At 35.9% G+C, this 24,107-nt stretch overlaps 1 long non-coding RNA gene across 1 annotated transcript; it reads right to left on the minus strand.

Annotated features, from left to right (window-relative positions):
• Positions 1-267: 267 nt before the first annotated feature.
• LOC131819517 (uncharacterized) lies at positions 268-20,132 on the minus strand. The gene is made up of 3 exons (XR_009349215.1): positions 19,975-20,132; positions 1,636-1,811; positions 268-533 (listed from the first exon to the last, which is right to left on the minus strand). It is a non-coding gene; the product is annotated as an uncharacterized LOC131819517 (long non-coding RNA).
• Positions 20,133-24,107: the final 3,975 nt, after the last annotated feature.

The raw sequence follows: 24,107 nt of genomic DNA on the forward strand, positions 1-24,107 counted from the left end.
ACACAGTCCCCGGTGCCAGGTTGCAGGGGTGCAAATCCTCATTCATCGTTTGTCATTACGTCATTCCATAACAGATTATCTGTATGTCTCTGGGAAGTTAATTGATTTCCCTCTACCTTAATGTTATTAGCTGTAACCCTATAAAACAAACATAGTAATCGTACAAACATGATTGGTAAGCACATGACTTAAGCGAATCTACCTATATAACATATATATACACATTACATGTGAAAAACAGAATCTTGCACGAATGAGTGCACAATACATATTGTCTATTAATCCAAGTAGTTATTAAATCTTGTAACTCTTGGTCACCTGCTCTGCAGAAGGCATTTGTTGTCTGAAAGAGATCTATCAGAGAGCCTGATCCCTCTTAAATGAAGACTGCGTCTTGGTCCCTTCCCCAGCTTCTTGATTCAATTACTCTATTATTCTTCTCCCTTCCAAGTAGACTGAGTTGCAGGAGACGACGCTCGAAGCTATTTTGGTGGTGAGATAACTCACATAATGAAAGCTTTTTGTAAGAGAACCTGTAGAAGTGAGAAACACAAACCTCACTCACCCTTTCTATCAACAGGAATTTTAACAGCCTGCCATTGAAAGGACTCTGTTTAAACTTTTGGTCTCTGCTTCTATTTCACTGTCTTCTCTGACCCTGTTAGCAAATAGCTGGTTAATTTCTTCAGTTTTCTCATTCTAATTCAGGAAGTTTTTTGTTGTTGTTGTTGTTGTTTCTTTTTGACAGAACAAGAGAGAGCGCATATACTCTGGAGAAAGGGTGGAGAAGGGGCAGGAGGAGAGGCAAAGAGAGAATCTCATGCAGGCTCCATGCCCTGCGCAGAGCCAACACTGGGCTCCATCTCCCTGAGCCAAAGCCAAGAGTCGGGTGCTCAACCAGCTGAACCACTCAGGCATCCCTAATTCAGGAAGTTATTATTTTGCTCATTGGAATTAACTCTGGGACAAGTTTGGCAATTCTACCTTCCTCTGATCAGTCTCTAGAATGGCTTTGCCTGGTTAAAAGCCAGCTCCCAGTGCAAGGGTTCTCAAAATTTACTCTGCATCAGGGTCACCTGGGGGGCTTAATAAGATAGATTGTTGGCCCCCATCCACACAGTTTGCCAGCAGTAGACCCATGAGTGAGGCCCGAGGATTTGCTTTTATAAAAGTTCCCAGATGAAGCTTTTGCCATTGTTCCAGGGACTACATTTAGAAATTCTGTCCCAAAGCAAACAAGTGATCATCTTTTACTAAAGAAATAATATAAATAATTGGGGCTGCGGCACCTGGGTGGCTCAGTGGGTTAAAGCCTCTGCCTTCTGCTCAGGTCATGATCTCAGGGTCCTGGTATCAAGCCCCACATCAGGCTTTCTGCTCAGCGGGGAGCCTGCTTCCCCCTCTCTCTCTGCCTACTTGTGATATCTCTCTCTCAAATAAATAAATAAAATTTTTAAAAAAGAGAGAAATAATTGGGGTTGTGTCCCTCTGCAGTGGTTATGAAATAAGCAGTTTTTGGTGGGGGGAAGTGGGAGGAGTAGAAGTCAGAATAACAAAGCATCAAGCAAATTATACCTCAGTAAAGTTGACTAAAAATTAAATGTAAAATCAGCCCAGATATCCACTGAGAGTTACCCGCAATCAGAATCAGGATCTCTTTCAATGTAGTCCTTGAACCAAGTTTGCAACTACAATTTTCTGATCTCTTGCTGGAAAATGGCTCCCTGTTTTCTATACTCCACAATTGTCTGTACCCATTAGCTCTCTTAGAGAAAGCTCTCCTTCAGTATCCAGAATCCTGTATATTCATCCTAAAACATAGATAGGAAAGTAACACCTTCTTAGTCATTTGTCAGTAAATAGTAGAGAAAAGGACACAAACTAATTTTAAATATAAGTGGTGGTATGTGGAGTTTACTAGACCAAGAATTGATATTATTTTTACCTATGACTCTCTAGTTTTATCACTGATTAGCTTCATCAGAGTTAATTTTATGGTGTATTAGTCTATAAATAAGCTTTAAGTAGTAAAAGTCATTTTCCTAAGTAATAATTTGAAGTGAAACCAAAAAGGAGAATTGCTCAGCTCAAAATGAGCACAGGGAACCAAGATCTAATCAGCCTTTCTATCCCAGGTTGTTTCTACTAAGTGGCTCCCAAGGTATCTCTTCATGGCCTTGGACTCAATGGAACTCAATTTGGAAACCTCTGGGAGAGTGGAAATAGCATGAATGCTGAGGTAAAAAGATCAGACTTTTGTTTCTACCCTTTACCAAACAGTGTGAAAGCAAGTATCCCTTGAGAGTCAGTTTCCTCTTCAGAAAATGGCATTAGAAATTCCTTGCTCAATGTATTATTATAATAAACTCAAGTATACAAAAGTCCTTGGAATACATTAAGTTTCATAAATACTAGTTCCTTCTTCTCTAGTCCGAGTTTAAGTTGGAAAGACTGTGACATACAGAAGCATTAAAATTCACATTGTCTCCTTTCACAGACACACGAAGTCCGAGATAAAGCGATGTAAACAGTATCTACAGCTTGAATTCTCATAATTAGGTTTTAGTTATGAAATTTTTTTAATACCTCCTGTGTATTAAAGTATGAAAACCATTAAATAAATGGGAATGAAGTTCCCTATTGTATGCCTGGTCTCATAAAAGGTAATCAGAATATATACTTTATAGGCTAGTGAAATTGCTGTATCAACACTATTTAAATATTTGTGAAGATCTATTGTAGATGTAAAGTAACTTAAATTTCTAAGACTTCATTTTTAAAAATCTCAGAAGGAAAATGCAAAACTGAATACTCTTTTGATCAAGTTGATAATATGGTTTTTAAGGAAATCCTTCTTTTAAGTTTTCAAGGAAATCCTCACTTTTCTTCAAGCCTATATTTCTCTCAGCATGGAAAATAAACACATCGGCTTCCCTACACTGGAGAGTCAGATCAAAAACACAGAAGACATCTGGAAATGGGTAAACATTTCAATAAGCTCAAAAATATATTAATTTTGTATTAGAACTTCTCTATGGTTAGAGAATAACCATAGAGCTATATTAAAGTTTATGTCATGGATACGAGACATGTTCTTTCATATAAACAGGGTTGCCTAATATAATGATAAGGAATCATTTCTCCTAGCCCTCTTAGGGGAAGCCAATGTGTAAACAGTGAAGCCAGACCATGGCTTATAGAGGGCAAGGTTATGTATTTTTCCTGTCACTGCAAGAATACTCCTCTGTGTGAAACTTCCAGTCTCAGCATGGGTGAAGTTTCTGAAGTATGTCTGAAGGCAGCCCGGAGCAAAGTCAGTTTGTGAAGGAAGGGAGCATTTTCTCTGGTCTATATCAGATACTTCGGCATTTCTATTCTTTTGCATTTGAAAGCCATTTTTGAAGAGAGGAAAGCATATGTTCAGTATCAATACTCTGCTCTCCAGATGAAAAATGCAACAAACAACTTGGTTTTGCCAGTAGGAGAATAAGCCGACTTCATCATGAGTGTTGTAGTCACATGCCTCTAATTTCCCGCACCTCTCCCCACTGGAAGCCCCTCCGGCATCCCCCCACTCAATTTGCACTCAACCTAACCTCTTCCCCACTAACCATTCTACCTCCACTTCCAGAAAATGGCGCTGCCAGCACCTAGCAACTCACCTGGAGGTTAGCAATGGCTACCCTCTCTTCACATTTCCATCAAATCTATCATGGCCTCCACAGCCTCCATACCTCATTAGAGCTAAACCGTCTCTCCTCATCTTCAGGGCCACCATCTTTGAAAAGCAGCCTAATTGCAAGCAGAGCAACTGCTTAGGAGTAGTTTTCAATGCCTTTACCATTGACTTGACCATAAGAGTTCAATTTTTGTAGACCCTCCATATTACGAATTCTAGCAGTCTCTTACCCGTTCCTTGCCATTCTTTCCTCTATCTGTCTCTCTGGGTCAATATGAAAATCTTTCATGTCTTTGAAAGCACACAGTACTCTCTTTTCTCTTGGCTTTTTACTGGGCTAAACTCTTTAATAAGGAGAAACTAGTCAATTCATTTGCATAGTCCCAATCAAGTTTCAAATTCCAGCAACATATCATTTCCTTTAGGGTGTCTGATGGCACTCTGTCCACCAATCACCTTTACACATCCACTTGCCAGGCCACCCTCCAGGAATGAGGACCCAGTCACGGGCTTCCAGAAGAATCCCATAAGGATTAGTACTATATTGCTCCAAAGTGTGTGGGAAGCAATTGAAGGTCCTAGAGAGTAAGTTCATCCAGGGGAGAAACAGAGACCAGGACCAGGGTACCCCTCCTGAACTGTATTGTAGGTTTCTGCTGGTCGCAATCAGTGGAGGCAGACCTAAAATATTTGAAGAAGCCCTCCAAAGGTCAGGTTCCTGAAGTCATGCTCAGATTAAAATCCTTATTTCCAGGAGTCTAAAGGATTGACAGAAGCCCAACTTTTCAAATTTCCTTTTCCTGGCTCAAACAACTGAATTTGGACAGTGTGGGGCAAAATCACCATATTAAGAATCTTTGTGCAAAGCACAGATTTTCATGGAAGCTTCCTTAAGTCAAATGGGTATGTATTATAAGGATGGAGAGGTATCTAATGGAGACCCAAGGGCAGAAATGCGGCTGGCCATAGAAACAAACTAGAACAAGTGATTAAAAACTTTTCAGGCATTTCTTTCAATATTTCTCATCTCTGCTTCTCACTTTGCATTCATTTCCCTTTGTGTCTCCATATACTAGATTTTTTATCCTTTATCCATAAACCAGCCATGGATGGAACATAATTCTCCTGTTTACATGCTGAAGGTTTATCTTCTTGTAGCCTCAGGTCCAAGGTGGAAGTGGTCCCAACTTAAGTTTCTAAAAGAGAGAATCTAATGGTGTCAGTGTTGCTCAGCTATCTACATCTGACCCAGTGAGCTATATTCGAAGAGAAGCGGTCACATAGCAGAAATGTAACACTCAGGACCACATGACTGTAACACAATGGAAGGCTGTCACATAGACGTTTCTAGGTTTCCTCAGTACTCACCCACCTCAGGCTTACTCCAAGAGCACTTGCCTTCATAGTTTCCAAGTAGCTAGAAATCTCCTACCATGCCCAGTATATCTAGGTTCCCACCACCATCTAAAGAATGTACCATACTCTTACAGGCCCCAAATCTATGTGCTACTGTAAAATTCTTCCATTTTGTCTGCTCCATGATTTTGTTTTTCCTTTCAAACGGCTATAAATGGTGAAGGAGGAGTGGGGATATCTTTTTCCAACCAGTAGGACCCCATCCTTTTAGATCCCAGCAAATGGTCTCTCCATTTCATAAAGCAATGCTATTACTCCCAATTTTACTGTATTCCTCATTTAATGAAATGGGTCAGAACCCAATCTGTCCTCACTCCTGGCCAGAGCAAGAATTCTGTCCTAAACCAAAGTTCCTTGCTTTGTCACTCTCCCTCTTGGTACAGGGGAACAACTTTTCTACCTGATATGCTGCAAACTGCTCTAATGTACTAAGAATTATCAGTACAAGGGCCACCATATGTTTTAAGATATCCAACTGCCTGTTTTTTCTTTCTTTTTCATTATTCATGATATTACAGCCCTATCCAGCCCATCAGAAACTGCCCAACTGACAGTACTTGCAGTGACTGAAGTGGCAGAGGGTACGGCCTTGAACTCAAGAGTGACTCTCCATGTAGAATGACCTGACAGTTTTCTATGATCCTATTTCGTTTTAACAAAGTAATACAAAGGCTTAGGACCCAGTCTATTGAAAGGGCTCCTTTAACTGTACTTCTCCCTCCTGGTTTCCTTCCCACTACAACACAGTAACTTTAAGGCGATGTAAAAGAGAACGGCCATCAAGCAAGCACTGGTCTCACAGGGCTGCAGGCTGCAGAATTTCTCATACATGCTGTACTTTTCTTTCAGCAGCTGTTCTTCATCTGCTCTTTTCTCCTTCTATCCAGACACTGGAACTTCTTCCAAAAGACATTTTCCCTCTTTGCCAAACTTCCCATGTGTTAGACTAAAGAATTACTCCTTGAACCCTGAGGACTCTGGTTTTAGGCTTTCGAAATTTGCAAAACAATGCCTTTTTATTGGTTCCCTCTTTTAAACAATTCAATAAGAAGATCATTTTCTCTCTCCTTCCTTTCTCTCACTCTCTCAGGTTCTCCCTTTGTGATATGCCATATATGAAAATGTTTATCCAGTACCGTTTTTAGCTTCTAGTCTGGAATCCCCTAATCTCATTTTTCTAAACTACTTTTTAAAAATTATCTTATCCCATCCGTACATAAATCCTTAGAGTATCTGCCAAAAGCAGTAAAAAGAGCAGGTGCTACTTCGTTCAATAAAAAAATCAGCATTTTGGTGAAATTTAATACAACTCTATTTGAAACAATAAAAACAAAACTTTGCCATTTCTCAATATGTCCACTAGATGGCAGAGTAGTCCTCCATTTTTAGTTCTACAAAAAAGTCCCTTAGTTTCTTTCACATAGAGCATTATCATGTACCTCCATTTATTTTCTTTTTTCTCCTCCATTTATTTTCAAATTCTAGACTTCTGATGCTCTGTCGAGTTATTAAAAATAAAGACAGCAAAAGTTATCATCTAATGAATACATGCCACATAGCTCGCTATGATTGGCTTTATGATTATAAGCACATATGCACAAATAAATTATGATAAAATGAATAATATTTTATGATATAATAATGGTGATAAGATCAATGATAATACTACTCCATTAGGTATTCCTATTTTATATAACTGAAAAAGAAACTTTAATAAACTTAACAAATTTTAACTGTGACTGAATTTTCAGAAATGGCTACAACACCTTCCTTTCTTTTTCTACTCAAAAGTGAAAGTGTGCCAAACCAGTAAGTGGAAAGGATAATGCTATTTCTGGGTCATATTACCATTCAGTAAAATTTCTGTTCCCCTCATTCACTAAAGGAATTTTGGATTTTTAGAAATATAGGTTTTTAAAAGGTTAAGTACTATAAAATAAAATACCTTGATTATATCCATAAGTTGTAAGGTAATGGTTTGAATTTTCTGGTAAATGGTATTTAATTTTTTTTTTTTAATTTCCAAAGCTAAAAACATGTTCTTTTGAATAAAGCCACGTCAATTTTTTTTTAAATGTATAACACTAGATACCGAACCAAAGAAATACATGCAACTCTCCAATAGAAATTTCACTTAGATTAATTAATTCTCTACTCCAGTGGATTTAAAACTGTGACCTATGAAGTGTTGGGAGTTCTGTGAGGACCTGTGTGGGGGCTTTGCCCAGACAGTAGGAAAAAGGTCTGACTCTACTGATGAAGTTCTAGAACATAGGTGAGGTTCGGTGGGGTGAGGTCCGGAGCTGATGACCAAGAAAGAATTCCTGAGCCATCTTTGGTGCAAAGGGGTGGTTTATTAAAGCACAGGGACAGGACCTGCTGGCAGGAAGAGCTGCTGCCCTGGGGATGTGAGGAGTGGTCCATTATATACTTGTAAATTAGGGAGGGGATTAGGGATGGTGTAAGTCTCTAAGGAATTTTGGAAGCAAGTTTTCTAGGACCTTGAGGGACTAGCTATTGTCTAGGGAAAAGGTTACTCATTACCAGTAATAAAACCTTCTCTGAGACCCTTTAGATGTGTATCAGTGGGCCATATGCTTGGGAATGATTTTCCACACTATCTTGGAGGTTTAGAGATAAAGTTTCCTAAAGGAATTGTTAAAGTAGACTTACAGGATCCTGGTTGGGGATAGGGGGTTGGTCAGGCTAGGTTTGTCCTTTGCCCTTAGCAAAACCTCAAGGTGAGGGCATTTGATTTTCTTCTGCCTCTGTGTCCTACATCACTTCCACTCCTGTTTCAACCAGAGTGTATAGACATTCATCCTTTCCTCATACTGGGTAATCCCTTTTAACAAAAAAATTTACTGCTAAAAAAGACGTTGGAACTCTGGTTGAATGAAAATAATTTGGTATACATGAAAGTATGGATTCTATTTTCGCCAATGGCAAAAAATGACTTAATCTGATTAATTTGGTAAAAATAAAATCATAATTTCATGTCAAAAATTAACACTAGATTGCAACTACCATATAAAAAAGCATACTTGTTTAATTGGATTTGTTATTTCAATCATTTTGTTATCATAGCCTGTGGCTGAATGAAAAACACTTACAGCAAAGAAAATGAAGGAAAGCAAGAGATTTAAGAAGCAAACAATGTGCTGCTCACAGGCCTGACACTGGGCCTGATGCTGTCAGAGGATTCAGGGAAGGACTGACTTCTACAAATACCTACGCATGTAGAGATATGTTGATAAGAACGTGTCTTATGTAAAGGGAAAAACAACAATGTGAGCACAGAGGGGATACAGGACATTATCTTAGCATGGATAATTCTTTAAACCATGTCTTTTGGGCTTCAAGTGCTTGTGGTCTGGTTCTCTTGTATACATCTCATATATATCTTATATTACTACAGAGACACAAGATGTCATTCATATATATATATATATATACATATATATATATATATATATGAAGAATTTTAATACCCATATGAATAATAAAGACTCTTCACTGCCTGATGCTGAGGTTTTCATTAATTTCTATCACAATGAGAAATCTTACTTGCATGGGCTATGCGGATAACCACAGGATCACTGTTGCAAAGTATCTTCCCTAAGATGTTCTGTCTCTCCCTCTCTCTTGCTTACTCTGTCACTGTCTCTCTCACTCTAAACAAGCACAACCCTAGTTTTTGGGTTTTTTTCTCTATTTCTTTGCAAATACTGGTTTTACATGCGAGGTGAAGACTCTCTTGGGAAAAGAACTAGGACCACGTCCCAAGCTGAGCTGAGACACATGTAAACTGTGTGTGAAGTCTGAAGACATTAATGAGCAAAGCAATAACAAGTGTAAAGGGCATGTGGGGCCTCTGAGAGGACCCACCAAGGCGAAAGGACCCCAAAATTCTGAGGTGGGTCCGGGGAGAGGATCCAAGGTTGAGAGGATAGCATGTTTTTGTTAACACCACAGCAGCGGTTAGCTGATTATGAAGAGTTCTCTGTGGGAAGCAACAACAATCATCTGGTTAAAATGGATAAATCCTTGGAGAACGAATAATACAGAAGTGAGAAAATTATCCTTCATCTTTCAAAGAAGTGAAATCTCCTACAGTGAGATGCATTCTCACTTCAAATATCAAAAACAGAAAACTGTTAGATACTTATTATACATCTATATGGATGTGTGAAACAATGCGGTTATCATAAACACATTATGCTCAAACAGGTTCAAGTGGCCACCTCGTGTTCTTAAAGAATCCTGTATACTAGCTATCACAGTATACAGTGTCCAACATTATCATGACTAACTTGGTTGAATATTTTTGTCTCCAACTTAAGTTACATGAAGACAAGAACCACACCACCTTCACCAAGGAACACCAAGCATTTAATAAGGCATATAGCTCTGTCTAGTAAGTCCTTATCAAGTGAATGAGTGAATGAATGAATGAATGAATGACTAGAGCAGCTCTATAATCCTTTATGATACCCAGTAAGAGTCTCGACCATAGGTATTATATAAATGAAACCAGCTAGTGTCAGCCTTAGGTATGCAGTTCACACACACACACACACACACACACACACACACACTCAAAGCCTCTTTTCTTTTTTTCTATTTGTTGCTTCCTTCACTATGAGTAATCAAAAACCTAGCTCTGTTATATACTAGCCATGTGACTTTAAGCAAGATTTTTTATGTTTCTCTGAGATTCAGTTTCCTCTGTGCAAAATGTTTATAATAATGGTTTCATGCAAAGAAACTATGAAGACTGAGCAATAGAATCTGTGCAAATAACTAGTTATGTGGTCATAACCTTATCACCATATCTGACAAGGTAGGGGTGAATAAATGAGTGTATCAAGAGTGTTCTTCTTTCCTATTTGCCAGCTATTAGGAGAGGTTTATATAGCATATATTGGCCCCAGCCCTATGGCTTTTCTCTGTACTTAGAAGGGGCTTTTCTCTTCTTTTCTTTTTAAAGTAAAGTTGGTAGTAATACCAAAAAAAAAAAAATTAATTCCATATTTAATAGGTCAGTAGTTTATGAGAGCAAGAGGCTCCCTGGAGGAGAGTTTCTTGACTAATTCTGAGCACAGACTGAAGGAACAGGTGACTACAAAGCATATAATTACAGACTTGTCACCTTACCAGTGACTTCAGTGCCAGAATTTCTTCAACACATAATATGATGATAATGTTAATATTCTACACCTAGAAAAAGATATTTGCACCTGAATTGTCCATCAAGTTTTTAAGAATTCAGGACCTGACTGACCTACGAGGTTCAAAACTAGTTGGAATTGTCATTTAATCAAAACCACTCTTATGATACATCATCTGCAAAATTTTATAAACTGTGTTTTCTCAAGATGTTTCAGGTTGAGCATAAATTAGCTATTTGTAAACAGATAAAAACACATAATTTTTCCATGACCATTTAACTTATTAAATGTATTAAATGATCCACACGTGTGTATGTGTGTGTGTGGGGGGATGTGCATATGTTGTTTATCCTCTGCATCCAGATATTATTGAGTTAGTTGATATTTACGTGACTTTGGATTATGTACTTTTTTGTTTTGTTTTGTTTTTAATGATTTATTCATTTATTTATTTGGCACAGGGAGAGAGAGAGAGAGAGAGAGAGAGCAAGCACAGGCAGGGGAAGAAGCAGGCTCTCCACCGAGCAGGGAGCCGGATGCGGGCCCCAATCCCAGGACCCCAGGATCATAACCCAAGCTGAAGGCAGCCACATAACCGACTGAGCCACCCAGGCACTCTGGATTATGTAATTTTTAAAAAATTTCCTTACTGTGCTACTGGTCTCCTTGAAAATTCTAAAGATGGACTACGATGCCACAGACTAGGGGGAAAGAAGCTAATTGGGAAGGGATACAGGCTGCTCAGTCCTTTCTCAATACTTACTGCATTTTGGACCAGCTTTCATTTGTAAAGAGAAATCAGCTGCCAGAAACTTTGAAAATCACTGCTTTAGAACCACTGCTTCAATTTATGGATGAGGACCTAACCTCAGTTTACTCTGGTTTGCCTTGCCCAAGGGCAGAAAGCTAGTCTTTTTTAATCATTATTGAACTGGAAAAAAATTTTGTTTAGTCATCCTTGAAAAAAAAGAATGCTTTATTTATTTATTTATTTATTTATTTATTTATTTATTTTAAGTTTATCTGTTTTAGAGAGGGGAGAGAGAAATCGAGTGCACGCTCAGGTTGCGGGGAGAGGCAGAGGGAGAGAATCTCAAGCAGACTCCTCACTGAGTGGGGAGCCTGATCTCAGGACCCATGAGATCATGACCTGAGCTGAAATCATGGGTCAGACCCTTAATGAACTGAGCCATACAGGTGGCCTCCAAAAAAGAATACTTTAATAATAAGTAGTCTCAAATGTCTAATTTTAACTTCGTGGCAAAGTAACTGAATGAATTTATCCTGGTATCATAGATTAGAGAATTTTGAAGTGTTCTCACTAGCAGCAACCTTAAAGTCCAGATTTCTACTACCAGTCCTTTGAAGGACATTTAAGCTTTCTCTATCGTGGTTCTCAAAAATTCTTTCAGCTTCCACCCCTGGTTACAAAATAATTCTGACAATTCTTTTAGTTCAGTTGGTTCCAGTAGCATCACACTTCCAGGTACTAAAATTTGTATGAGTTACTCATCACTGCATAACAATATTCCCACAAATTTGATAGCTTAAAGATCATACACATCTATTACCTCACAGTTTCCTTGCATTAGAAGTCTGAACACGCCTTAGCTGGGTCCAAATTACAATGCAGTGCATTGATTGTCATGCCTTAGTTGCAATCAAGGTGTTGGCAGGGGCTGAGATCTACCTGAGGTTCTACTGGGAAAGAATTTGATTTCAAGTTCACTCAGGCTGTTGGCAGAATTAATTTCTTTTTGGTGGTAAGACTGAAGATTTCAGTTTTCCTGCTGGTTGTTGGCTGCAGAGCCCTCTCAGCTGCTGGAGGCCACCTGTAATTCCTTGCCTCATGAAATGTTCCTTCCTCAAAGGCAGCAAGAGAGAGACAGGCTCTATTCTGAAAGGAGCTACAATCTTACACAACAAAACCACATTACTATGTGCATGTAATCACACTTTTTTCCATCACTTTTTCCTTATTTCTTTTGGTCAGAATCAAGCCACCAGTCTATCTACACTCAAGGGGAAGGGAATCACACAAAGGCATGAATATATCTTTACCTACATTTATATCTATATCCATATATATCTGTATATACACATAAACATATATATAATATTTATATATCTATATATTATATATTTATATTATGCATAATATCTATTTTATATATTATATATTTGTATATATTTATATATCTATTAATATTATTTATTAATGTAATATATATTATATAGATATTATATATCTATTAATGAAGGTATATCTGTAATGATATGCTGACAATATACTTTATACTTTTAATTTTAAACTACCAAATGACAGATTGGGGGTTTAGTTGGTTGGTTGGTTTATTGGTTTCATTGATAAAAACAAATGATTTGATCTAGCTTATATAAGTACAAAAGGATGGTAATGGACTCAGGGTATGACACAATTCCTTAATTTATAATCTTGAATCCTGGAAAACAATCAGAAGTAAATGATCCAATTTAGGAAAAAAATTATTTGGCCAGCATTAGATATTTAATGTCCTAATTAGGTAGTCTAAAGTAAAGAAGTAACATAATTGAACTTTTGAAATCAACGCCAAGAAAACCAGTCTCTTTATTTTGAGAGTATGAGAAGAGGTTGAGTCAAGAACTCAGAAAGAATGTTTACTAATTAGATGAGCAAATAATTGGCACTTGTGTTTTCCTCTGTTTTTTCACTTCTTCCTTGGTCAAAAATTTTCAAACATGGAATGGTGCGACTGTTGTGCTGCCAATAAATATCCTGGAAATATTTATGTCTCTAGTAAACTGGCAGCTAATCAGGTGTGGCTTATTATTTATACCATGCATTCAAGGCACCCATTACCACTGTGAGTTCATTTTTAATATTTAATAGTGAGAGAAGGTATTCAGAGAACCTTTGTCCCATGACCTATCATTTATGACTGGATCAGAACATTTTAAGTGTGTTAGATCATGAGTGAAGTCACATTTTCAATCTGAGTTAAGTCTAATCATATTCACATACACATAAACAAAAATTGCAATTAAGAAGGGTCAAGATAAGCATATTTGAGAAATTTGTGTATGATCATAATTTCTAAAGTGACTTGTATATAGTGGGTGTTATAGTCTGAATTTTGCATCCTTCCAAAATTCATTTGTTGAAAACGTAATCCTGTGATGATAGTGGTATATGATGTGGACTTTTGGGATGTGATTAGGTCAGGAGTTTGCAGCCCTCATGAGTGGAATTAGTGCTCCTATGAGACACCACAGAGCTTCCTAGCCCTGGTGTACTATGTGAAGATACAATGAAAAGTCTGCAACATGGACAAGGGCCCTCACCAAACCACGCTAACACCTTGATCTTGGACTTCCAAATTCCAGAACTGTGAGAAATAAGTTTCTGTTGTTTTCAAAATGTGGTCCCCAAACAAGTGGCATCAGTTCCTCACTAAATAAGATCAGGAACAATGTGGATAGCACCCAGCAGTCTATGTATTAACAAACCCTCTAGGGGATTCTGATGCACGCTAAAGTTTTGATAACCACTAAGTTAGTAATTATTGATAAATTCTTATTAGGAAGACTCTTGGTCTATGAGCTGAGCTACGGTCTCTGTTTAAATGATCTGACCTCTGTTTCCCTCAGAAGTGACTGCATGTGAATCAACATCTCCCCTGTGGACTGATGTGGAAAAGCTCAGGGATAAGAAGGACTTAGCTAAGGTAAAATGCTATAATGCAAAAAGGATGGTCAGTTCTAAAAGGATGACCCCAGGGGACATGTTCACATTGAAAAGCTTAACTCTCAAGGTGAATTAGGTCATTGTGTACTTTTCCCAACGCCAGACAGAATGCTTCCCAAAATGGTGGCCTAACTGTAAATCTTCATGATCAAGCTTCCTCTCACACAGTATATCCCACACCTACTATGGGAAATATGTGAGACCTTCCAATCCCTCTCTTCTAGATTATCTCCAAAGCTTTCTTTTCCAATCTACCAAGTACATGCTGTCTTTGTTTATGTTCTAAATGCTTTTAAAGAGTTTAAGTTATGTCATGTCACTGTCTAAAAGTTTGCAGGCCTTCTATTTTCTCCATGTCTATATGCATTTTTGCCAAGTTGACATTTAGACCCTGTAACGTGGGTTTCAGTTACTCTACTATTCTTACCTATAACTGTTTTTTAATATATATATTATTTCTAACCAACTGAACTATTCTCCCTGAATGTTCTTAATGTTATCTGCAATGTTATCCTGCCTCATCCTGTTCCTACAACTCTCTAGGGATACCTGCTACATAAAACCTTTGGTAGGATGTGATCTCACTTTCTCACTTGGACCTTTATAACTCCCTATATCTTCCCTACAACATTCTGATATAAATTGTACTTATTTGCACATAACGTGGTAAATATAGTAGGGTGAGAATTCAACCTCAGTTTCCTTAACACATAAAATTAGAATTATAGACTTTACAAATCTTTTTAAATAAGGTAATGAGTGTTTTTTAGTTATATTTATTACCTTTGACTAGTATTCACTTAAACACAAAAAAAAGTGATATAGAACATTATTAAAATATTAATTCTGAAAATATTTATCGACTACTTAATATGCTCCAATAGTAGTCCAAATACTAAAATGTCATTGTCATCCAGATAGGTAAATTGTAAATTCTAACCAGGACAAACATATAAAAGAACAAATTTATATAATAATTTTAGAGGACGAGAATGCAATAAAGAAAATAAAACAAGAGGATAGAATGTAATGTGACTTTAGAGAGGAGATATTTAAAGCTCATTTTTCAAGCAATCTCTCTTGTGATTTATATATATTTTTTATCATTCATCTTCTACATGTTAATTTTTCATTAGCACACAGGACAGAATAAGTTGCTACTCTTACAGAATACTCACTAAAGAGGAAGAAACAGTGACAAGTAAACAAATAAAAAGAAAAATAATACAGCATTGATAGTAAAGTTATAGTAATAAGCAGTCCATAAAAATAAACTAGGGCACAAGATAGAGTGACTGTTGGGGGTGGGCATTGTTATTTTCAATAAAGTGATTAAGAAACATCCTTCAGGAAGTCATTCATTTTAGAAAAGACCTTAATGACAAACAAGAGTCAACTCTCTGCTTATCTGGTAAAAGACACTGCAGTGAGCAGACATTAAAAAGTAAAGAAAATTCCCACAAAGATCAGGAAATCTTTTAAGGAAGTCTGCTTAACAAATGTTCCTGCCCAGCTGGGCAAGCTTTTAGATATTTTGGCTCAGTGTCTAAAGTACTGAACTCTTAAGCTAACCAACCCTCCCAGACTTGGTGTTTTGCTTGCCACATGTTGAAGGTCAGAGGATGTGAGTGTGGGAAAGTTTCTCTCCTGAGTAAGAACATTCTGAGTGGTATCCGATGAATTCTTCTTCTGCTGTGAGCAAATGCTTCCTTTATTTTGTGTGCTTTAAAGTGATGCCAAAGTCATCAAACTATGTGTATTTCTTTCTATTTTTTCTCCATTTTCCTTGTCTGAAAATCCTGAGCGTATTCATATACATCATATAACTAAACAAACAGGCAATACAGTAGCCTGTTCTTGCTCTTTGTCACTCCTGTGGCTAGACAGTCTCTTATTTGAGTTTCCTGATGTATTTCCCAGTATGACGTTACATATTCTGCATATGTGGTTCCTTTAAAGTGGTTTTAGTGTTTAACTCCCATAAATTTAATTAAAGTAAGAAACAATCCTTCACTCAGTTTTACACTGTTTACAATTAAGATCAATAAGTTAACATTTGACAAATAAATGTTAACCAATTAAAATGTGACTGAATCATATAACTCTTTTGCCAATATAAAGCATAAATATTTTGGCTGCATATCAACTGTGAATACTGTTAAAAGATAAAGCAAAGGAGAAAAAAAAAGCTCAATCCTAATCAATATGTAAATGCACTGCATAACTCAATTAGATCTCAAAATATTTATGTATAAATATGTTAGTGCCCCCAAATGTTGACACATCTCTCCTTTGTTCTCAGTTTATTTGTATATCCATGAAATGGCTAAATAAATTGCTGCTGCCAATTCTGGCTCTCCACTTGGCTCTGTTGGTAAAACTTTTGTGTTAGAATTTAAAAATCAATGAAGAAGTAGCTAAAAGGAACAACCTGTAGGGTACTCAATAAATGCTTGTCCAAAGCATGACCACCTGACCAAAACGTTAACACTAGACTTAGACCTATCTGCCTTTCCTCCAAAGCTGTAACAACGCATAAATTTCTGAGTATAACTCTCCTCTTGGCATAAACCTAGGTAAACCTCATCACATAAGTCTGGGAAAGAGGGTTCTAAACCTGTCTCTGCTCCTCCAATCTGTGTGGTCCTAGATACACTCAATCTTTCTTGAACTCCACTTTTATGGTTTGTAACATGATTTGGTCTACATGACATCCGGGGTTCTTTGTGGGTTTACATTTCTGGCCTTAAGTTTTCCGCTGGTCTGTTTGTTTCTAGTCAGCCAACCTAAATTCTCTCTCCTGTGGAGGCTGATTTATGAACTAGATTCATTGCTTCTTTTCTTTTCCTTTTTTTTGGTGAGGGGGTGGGTGGGATTTGTAAATACAGAGGAATGAGCCTAAAGGTTGGAACAAGAGACCAAAAGAGGAGGAGGGCGGGAGATAACACACCTTTCACCACCACCCTCAAGAGCAAACTATTCACATTTCCATTCGGGTATAACTGTCAGGCAGGAAAAGCATTTTAGAGAGTAAGTATCTATGGAGGGACTGGTGTGCCTCTCCCCTCTTGTAAGATTTCTTTAGGCTTGCTATGCTAGTCAAAAACATGTGTTGAAAGGCTTACCCAAGAACAGTGAAGACATCTCCTTTTGCAGGAAAACACTGTCAGTTTTGGGAGGCCCATTACAGACATCTACACAGAACATAAAATAAACTTTATTGAATTAAGGTACTGAAGAATTTAGGGATTCAAAAAAGTTTGGACATATATTCGTTGTACATATCAAATATGTTCTCCATTTGAAAAACACATTTGTATGTATATATATATATATATATATATATTTAGAATTTTGGTATGTACAATAAAATGAAATATCTGTTATAGACTGAGTTTGTGTCATGCTAATATTAATATATTGAAACTCTAGTCTTCCCATATGATGGTATGTGGAGATGGGGTCTTTTGGGAGGCAAGTAAATCATGAGGGTAGAACCCCATGATGAGATTACTATCTTTACAAGAAGAGAAAAAGACTAGAGCTGTCAACCCTGGAAAGATACTATGAGAAGATGGCCATCTGTAAACAGGAAAAGAACTCTCCTTAAAAATCAAATTTACCTGGGCCTTGATCTTAGACTTTTCAGACTCAAACTGTGAAAAATCAATGCTGTTGTTTAAGCTACCCATTGTATGGTAATTTGTTATAGAAATCCAAAAAGACTCAACGGTGTGTTTTACATATTTAATCATTTTTGTGGTAACCTTTGCTTACTTCTGAGAGAAGATGATGTTTGAAAACACAGTTCTGTTTTGGTCATGTGCATAATCTGCTATAAAGTGTCTCTGTCTTCTTAGGAAATTACCATTTTGGTTAATGGACATTTTGATATTTTAAATAACAAGGCTGCCTATAATAAAACTGGAATATATAATACATACTTCTGAAAAGGGTTGAAGTGTCTGTATCATCTAGTTGAACATGTCTTCTAAGTTTTCAAATGTTACTAATTTAAAAGCAAACTACATGGGACTTTAGCCTGAGAAATTATATTAAAATATTCCACTTACTACTAACTGGTATTTTCCTGCCCTGCCTATATCTTCACCATTTGAGAAATTTTCCTAGTTCATTGAGTTTCTGGTACCTAAAACATGGAGCTGAGTTATAGGTAAAACTAGAAAATGGAGAATCCAGTCCCTACACTTCACCTGTTGTCCAATGCAGCATGCTCACTGGTCTGCTTCTGGACAGGTAATCGACATGGGAACTCAGGTACAGACATTTGTCGCCTCGAGTTCCATCTAATCACCATTATAAATGGAACAAAATGCCTTTCCCATCACATGTTACCACCTTTACACTTTTTCTGAGAATCTACTGGCTCTACTATCTATATTCCTTGCATTGAACCTACTTGGGAATAATTAACACAGCCATATTGGAGTGTCCAGAATCTTCATACTCTGCCACAAAAGTGAAACAGAGCATTGGTGGTACCACTATTAAATATATCCCTTGGCAGGACATTCTGGCTGGTAATGTCAGATACCGAACATCCAGTTCATGATTTTACTGGTACCAACCCCTGAGGGTATTGTTGAGGTAACCAAGGTGAAGTAACCATAGTAAAGTAACCTGTTTTTCTCATACTCATTCATTTTTTAATTAAGATTAAAAGCACAGCTCTTCATGCTTCATGAGAAGTTGGTTTCACAACTCTAAGTTTATAAGAAACTCAATTCCTTTGGGACAGAAATGTTTTAAAAACATACATTAATTTTTGCAATAATCTTTTCAGGTGGTCTACTCAAATCTATTCTGAATCTCCACATGGATCTATCTTCCCGTTAGGCATAAATCTGTAAAAACAAATAAAAAGCTTTTGTGTTTAATTGTACTTAAATTTAATGAAATCTTGTGACAATAGGCATCGCTTGTTTCCAGACAAAATCTTAGGAGCCTTCTGAGCTCCTGATAGTCTAATGCCAGTTTTACAACGGAATTTGTATATAAAACCATAAAATCCAACATAAAACAGGAAAACTAGGAAATCCTCCCTTGACTTTGTTTTCTATTAAAGAAAAATGAGATCACAGATATGGACCCATATATACAAAAAAAGATACTAAAAATACACTATTGACATCCGGATGTAGGACGGCTAAAATATTCAAAGTATGCATGCTTAGTAAAGTCTCCTTTTATGTGCTCCTCCAGTGATTGTGAGGCATACAATTTTAAGACACAATCCCATTTTATTTTATTGTTTTTCTGATATGAAGCTTCATACCAACAGCCTCCTTCCAACATCACACTGAGAAGCCCACATCAGAGCCCTAGTTCCATGAATATAAGAATTTATTGGTGAAGGGGAAGTTAGAAATGATACTGTCTGACCTCTTCATTTTATAGATAAAAAGTGAACACTCAGAGAAGTGAAATGAATTGTTTTTCATCACTCAAGTAATTCACCGACTTAACATACATTTACTGAGTAGGTAGTGCGTGTAAGGCCCTGTGCCAGCAAGTTAAGTTGGAAAGATAAATAAGATAATATCCTAGAATAGAGACCTCTAAACTGAGCAGTAAAGTCATTGAGGAAAGAGAAAGACAATAATAACTTCCAGAACAGAGGAAGGATATCTTAAAGCAGTCAAGAAAGACTAAGCAGTCTGAGATGGGATCTCGCGTATATGCAGATATGAGACTGGTGAGTGCAGAAAAGGCATTCCATGGCACAGAGTGCTACAGCAATGGCACGGTGGCTAGAAACAGCCTTTTAAGGATTGTGAAGCATTAAACAGGACTTAGGAAATGAGGCGCAAAGAGAAGCAATCTGTGATCATGAGAAATATTCTCAGCTATTATGAAAGAGGCTATACATTTTCTGATTTTGGTGAATAATTTTTTTTTCTTTTTTCTAATAACATGTAAAGTGTTTTCAGAGAGCCACTTACCTTACTAATTGTTTTAGTCCTTCCACTCCCCATTCTTCTGGTGGGACAAAATTAACTTCTAATCCGCTTTCAAATTTCTTTCCTCTCTTTCACTTCCCCACTACACAGAAACTGGAAACAGCTTTAAAAAAAAACACTTCAAATCCATTATTTCTGCTTGAAAGTTTATAAGTAGTTGAAAGTGCTTATGTCAGCCCAAATGATCATATCTGAACAATGTCAGCACTCCCGAATTTAGAACATGTAACAGCAGAGTTCAGCAATACTTTGCCTCATTCCAGTCAGACCAGATGAGCTACTTACTTTTCTAAGGAGACTAAATGTTGAGTGATGCCTACATATGAATGGGAGCTGGACACATATAGAGAAAACAGTTTTCATCATAAATGATTCTCACTCCTAATGCACCTGAGATAAGATTTTTGAGCAAAAGCCCATGGAAAGTTTCCTTCCCACGACCCTCTCCCCGGTTTTAAGATTTCCCAGGTCTGTGGTTTCATTATGACCTGGATTTTAGTGTTGAAAGAAAGCCTTTAGGACCTAGTTAGTAGGAAACACTGAAGCTGCTACTTAAAGGTAAAGTCACTTAGCCATTCATGATTTTAGACAGTGAAAAATGACGGATTGAACACATGTAGTTTCTACGAGACAAGCCTCTGTGATTGTTTCCAAGATATCACACAGCCCATCTTGAGGAGCCTATACACTTCTTGGAGTTGGAAATCCAATGGTATTTTATTCTTTTTCAAATAAGAGTTGGAAAAACAGGGCATCTAAATAATTTTCTATGGATCCATACTACAGTCTCTGGGATACTACAGCAAAGGATGAAGAGCTTTGAAATCAGAAAACCTTGATAATGAATCCTTCCTTAGTTATGTACTATTTAACAATGTTTAAATTAATTATATCATGTCAGGTTTGGCATCTAGGTTATGCTAAACATATATAATTTTATGCAAAAATTTGCGCAAAATTGGCAATTTTTCTCTCTTAAAAATTTAGTAGGGCTCCTTTGGAAAACTATCCAGGCTTGAAGGTTTCTTATGGGAAAGTTTTGATTGCAAATTTAGTAGCTTCGTAGTTAAAAGACTATCTAGACTTTTTACTTCTACTATTGCTAGACAAATGAGTGGTAATAAGAATTGCTTCCTGTAAACTCTGCCATTTCATCTACATTTTCAAATTTAATGCTATAAATTATTCATAATATCATCTTATAATATTTCATTATCATAAGGATTTATAGGATTGTTTCTCTTTTAAAACTTTGTGATACTGGTAATTTGTGTCCACTCATTTCTTCATCAGTATCACCAGGAATGTATCAATTTTACAGTTTCAAAGAAAATATTTGGTTTTACTTATCTTTATTGTGTGTATGTATATATTGTCCAATGTATTTTTCTGATTTTATCTTTATTACTTTCTTCTTCCTACATTCTCTTACTTCAAATTACTATTATTTTTCTAAGTCCTTGAAGTAAATGTTTAGATCATTAATTATCAGTCTTTCTTCTTTTCTAATATGTATATATTTAAGAATAAACACTTCCATTAAAAACGTGGCTTTGGCTATATCCTACAAGTATTAAAATAGAATGTTTAAATATCACTTAGTTCAAATTATTTTCTAATTTCTTCTGTGATTTCTTTTTTGAGACACAGGTCATTTCAAAGTGTATTTCTTACATATTTTGATGAGCACTGAGTAATGGACAGAATTGCTGAATCACTAAATTGTATGCCTAAAAGTAATATAACACTTTATGTTAATGATTAAAAAAATCTATATAAAACAGTACAAATTTTTAAGAATAAATAAATAATATACTTCTTAATTAAAAAAAAAATAGTTCCGATTTCTATTTACCTTCCTGATATTGTTTTTTGGCATAATATGATCATCATCAGAGAATACAATCTATATGATTTCAACTTTAAAAATGTACTAAAATGTGCTTTATGACCCCATAAATGGTTAGTTTTTAATGTTTCCTATGAACCTAAAAAAAATATGTATTCTGTAGTCAAAGGATATATTTATCCCATTCATTAGTCCAAATTTGTTAACTGTATTGCATAAATTTTCTGTATCCTCCATTATACTTTAATTGTTCCATCAGTTGCTAAGAGAGTTTTATTAAAATAGTCAACCCTGATTTAAGAAAATATAATCTTCCTTCTATATCAAACTTTATATTTTGAGGTCATGTATTAGGTGCAAACAAAATTAGAATAGTTATACCTATTCACTAAATTTAATTTAATTGCACCAACAATGATGCTCTTTTCTTATAATAATGCCTTATATCTTAAAATCCATTTTGTGTGATATTACTATAACTAGTACAATTTTTTGCTTTTTAGTGTTTGTATGTGTTTTTAACCCTTTTATTTTAAACTTTTCTGTGTCCTATGTTTTACTTGTTCTAAATATTTTGTATTTCTATGCCAGAGGGTAAGGCCACTATCACCTATCTGTACCTCATTAAGACTTTTTAATCCAACCAGGTACTTTTTGTCTTTTACCTTTGTAATTAGTCCATTTTAATTTATCCTAAATCAATACATTTGGTGAACTATATTAGAATTATGGCTACCTTTTTACTATGAACTTTCTATGATACCTGGTTTCTACTCTTCTAGAATTGATAGAATACTTACATATTTCCATTTTCTATGAAAGTTTTATATTATATGTCTATTGTTATAGTAATTACCCTAGAAATGACTACAGATATTGACATCTTTATACTTTTCCTTTTGAAACTTGAGTTTTAGAACACAACTCCAAACTCACATGCTATTATTATATATTTAAATTGCATATAGAAATGTATTTTTAAATCTTCCAAGATATTAGTACTATTGTTTTATATATTAATATGCATTTACATTTACCTATGTATTTCATTCTATTTTATTCTTAATTCCTTTCTCCATATTTTTACTTTGTATATTTCTTTCATTTGAAAAACATCATTTGAAAAATATCTGTTGCTTGAAAGTTGCTCAGCTTTTGTTTGTCTGAAATACATTCATTTCACCCTCATTTTTGAAGGACATTTTTGTTGAGTATAGATCCTAAATTGGTAATTCATCCTTTTGGTATATTGAAATGCCCTCCCAAGACACATTATTGGGATTATATTATTGCAATGAAGATTACATCTGTTTACATAAATTTTGAACTTTGAAAAAAACTATCTTTTTTTCCTTCATATTTTAAGATTTTTATCATTGAAACTTTCTTTTCTCAGTGCAGGAATTTTTGTTTAGTTTTGTCTTTTGTTTTCTTGAGTATTTTTTATTCTTTATATTTGGGGCAATAACACTTACTGCACCTGTGGCTTATTATTTTTCATAATTTTTCAAAGAGTTTCATCCACAGTATCTTTCAACATTGCTTTCGTCCCTTCTTTCCTCTTTTCCTTTCAGAAAAAAAAATGTATATGTTTTTTATACTTCTGGCTCTTACTTCATTTTTTCTGTTTCCTCATATGCCTGAGTATTTGTGAATTGGATATTATATTTAAGAAATTGATTATAAGAACTCTCTCCTAAAAAATATAAAACATTTCTAAGAAAAAATAAATTAGTACTAAATAAGGGCACCTGGGTGGGTCAGTTAGTTAAGCATCTGCCTATAGCTCGCAGGTCATGATCCTGGGGTCCTGGGATGGAGTCCCACAATGGGCTCCTTGCTGAGTGAGTAGCCTGCTTCTCACTCTGCCTGCCACTCTCCCTGCTTGTGTTCTCTCTCTCTTTCTCTCTCTCTCTCTGACAAATAAGTAAAAAAAATTAAAAAAAATAGTCCTAAATAAATGGAGAGATATACCATGTTTGTGGACTGAAACACCTCATACTGTTAAAAAGGCAATTCTCCCCCAAATTGGCCTGCAGATTTAATGCAATCCTAATAAAAACCTCAACAGTCCATATATTTTTTAAAACATTGTTAGTAAATTGTAAATTCTTATGGAAATACAAAGAAACTAGAAAAACAAAACATTTCAAAAGAACAAAATTAAAGAAGCTTCTATACCTGATTTCAAGGTTTATGATAACAGTTGGAGTTATCAAGAAAATTTGCTACCAGTGAAATGATAGATAAACAGATCTATGGAACA

Source organism: Mustela lutreola, chromosome 1 (genome assembly GCF_030435805.1).
Source record: "Mustela lutreola isolate mMusLut2 chromosome 1, mMusLut2.pri, whole genome shotgun sequence".
Classification (NCBI taxonomy): Eukaryota; Metazoa; Chordata; class Mammalia; order Carnivora; family Mustelidae; genus Mustela; species Mustela lutreola.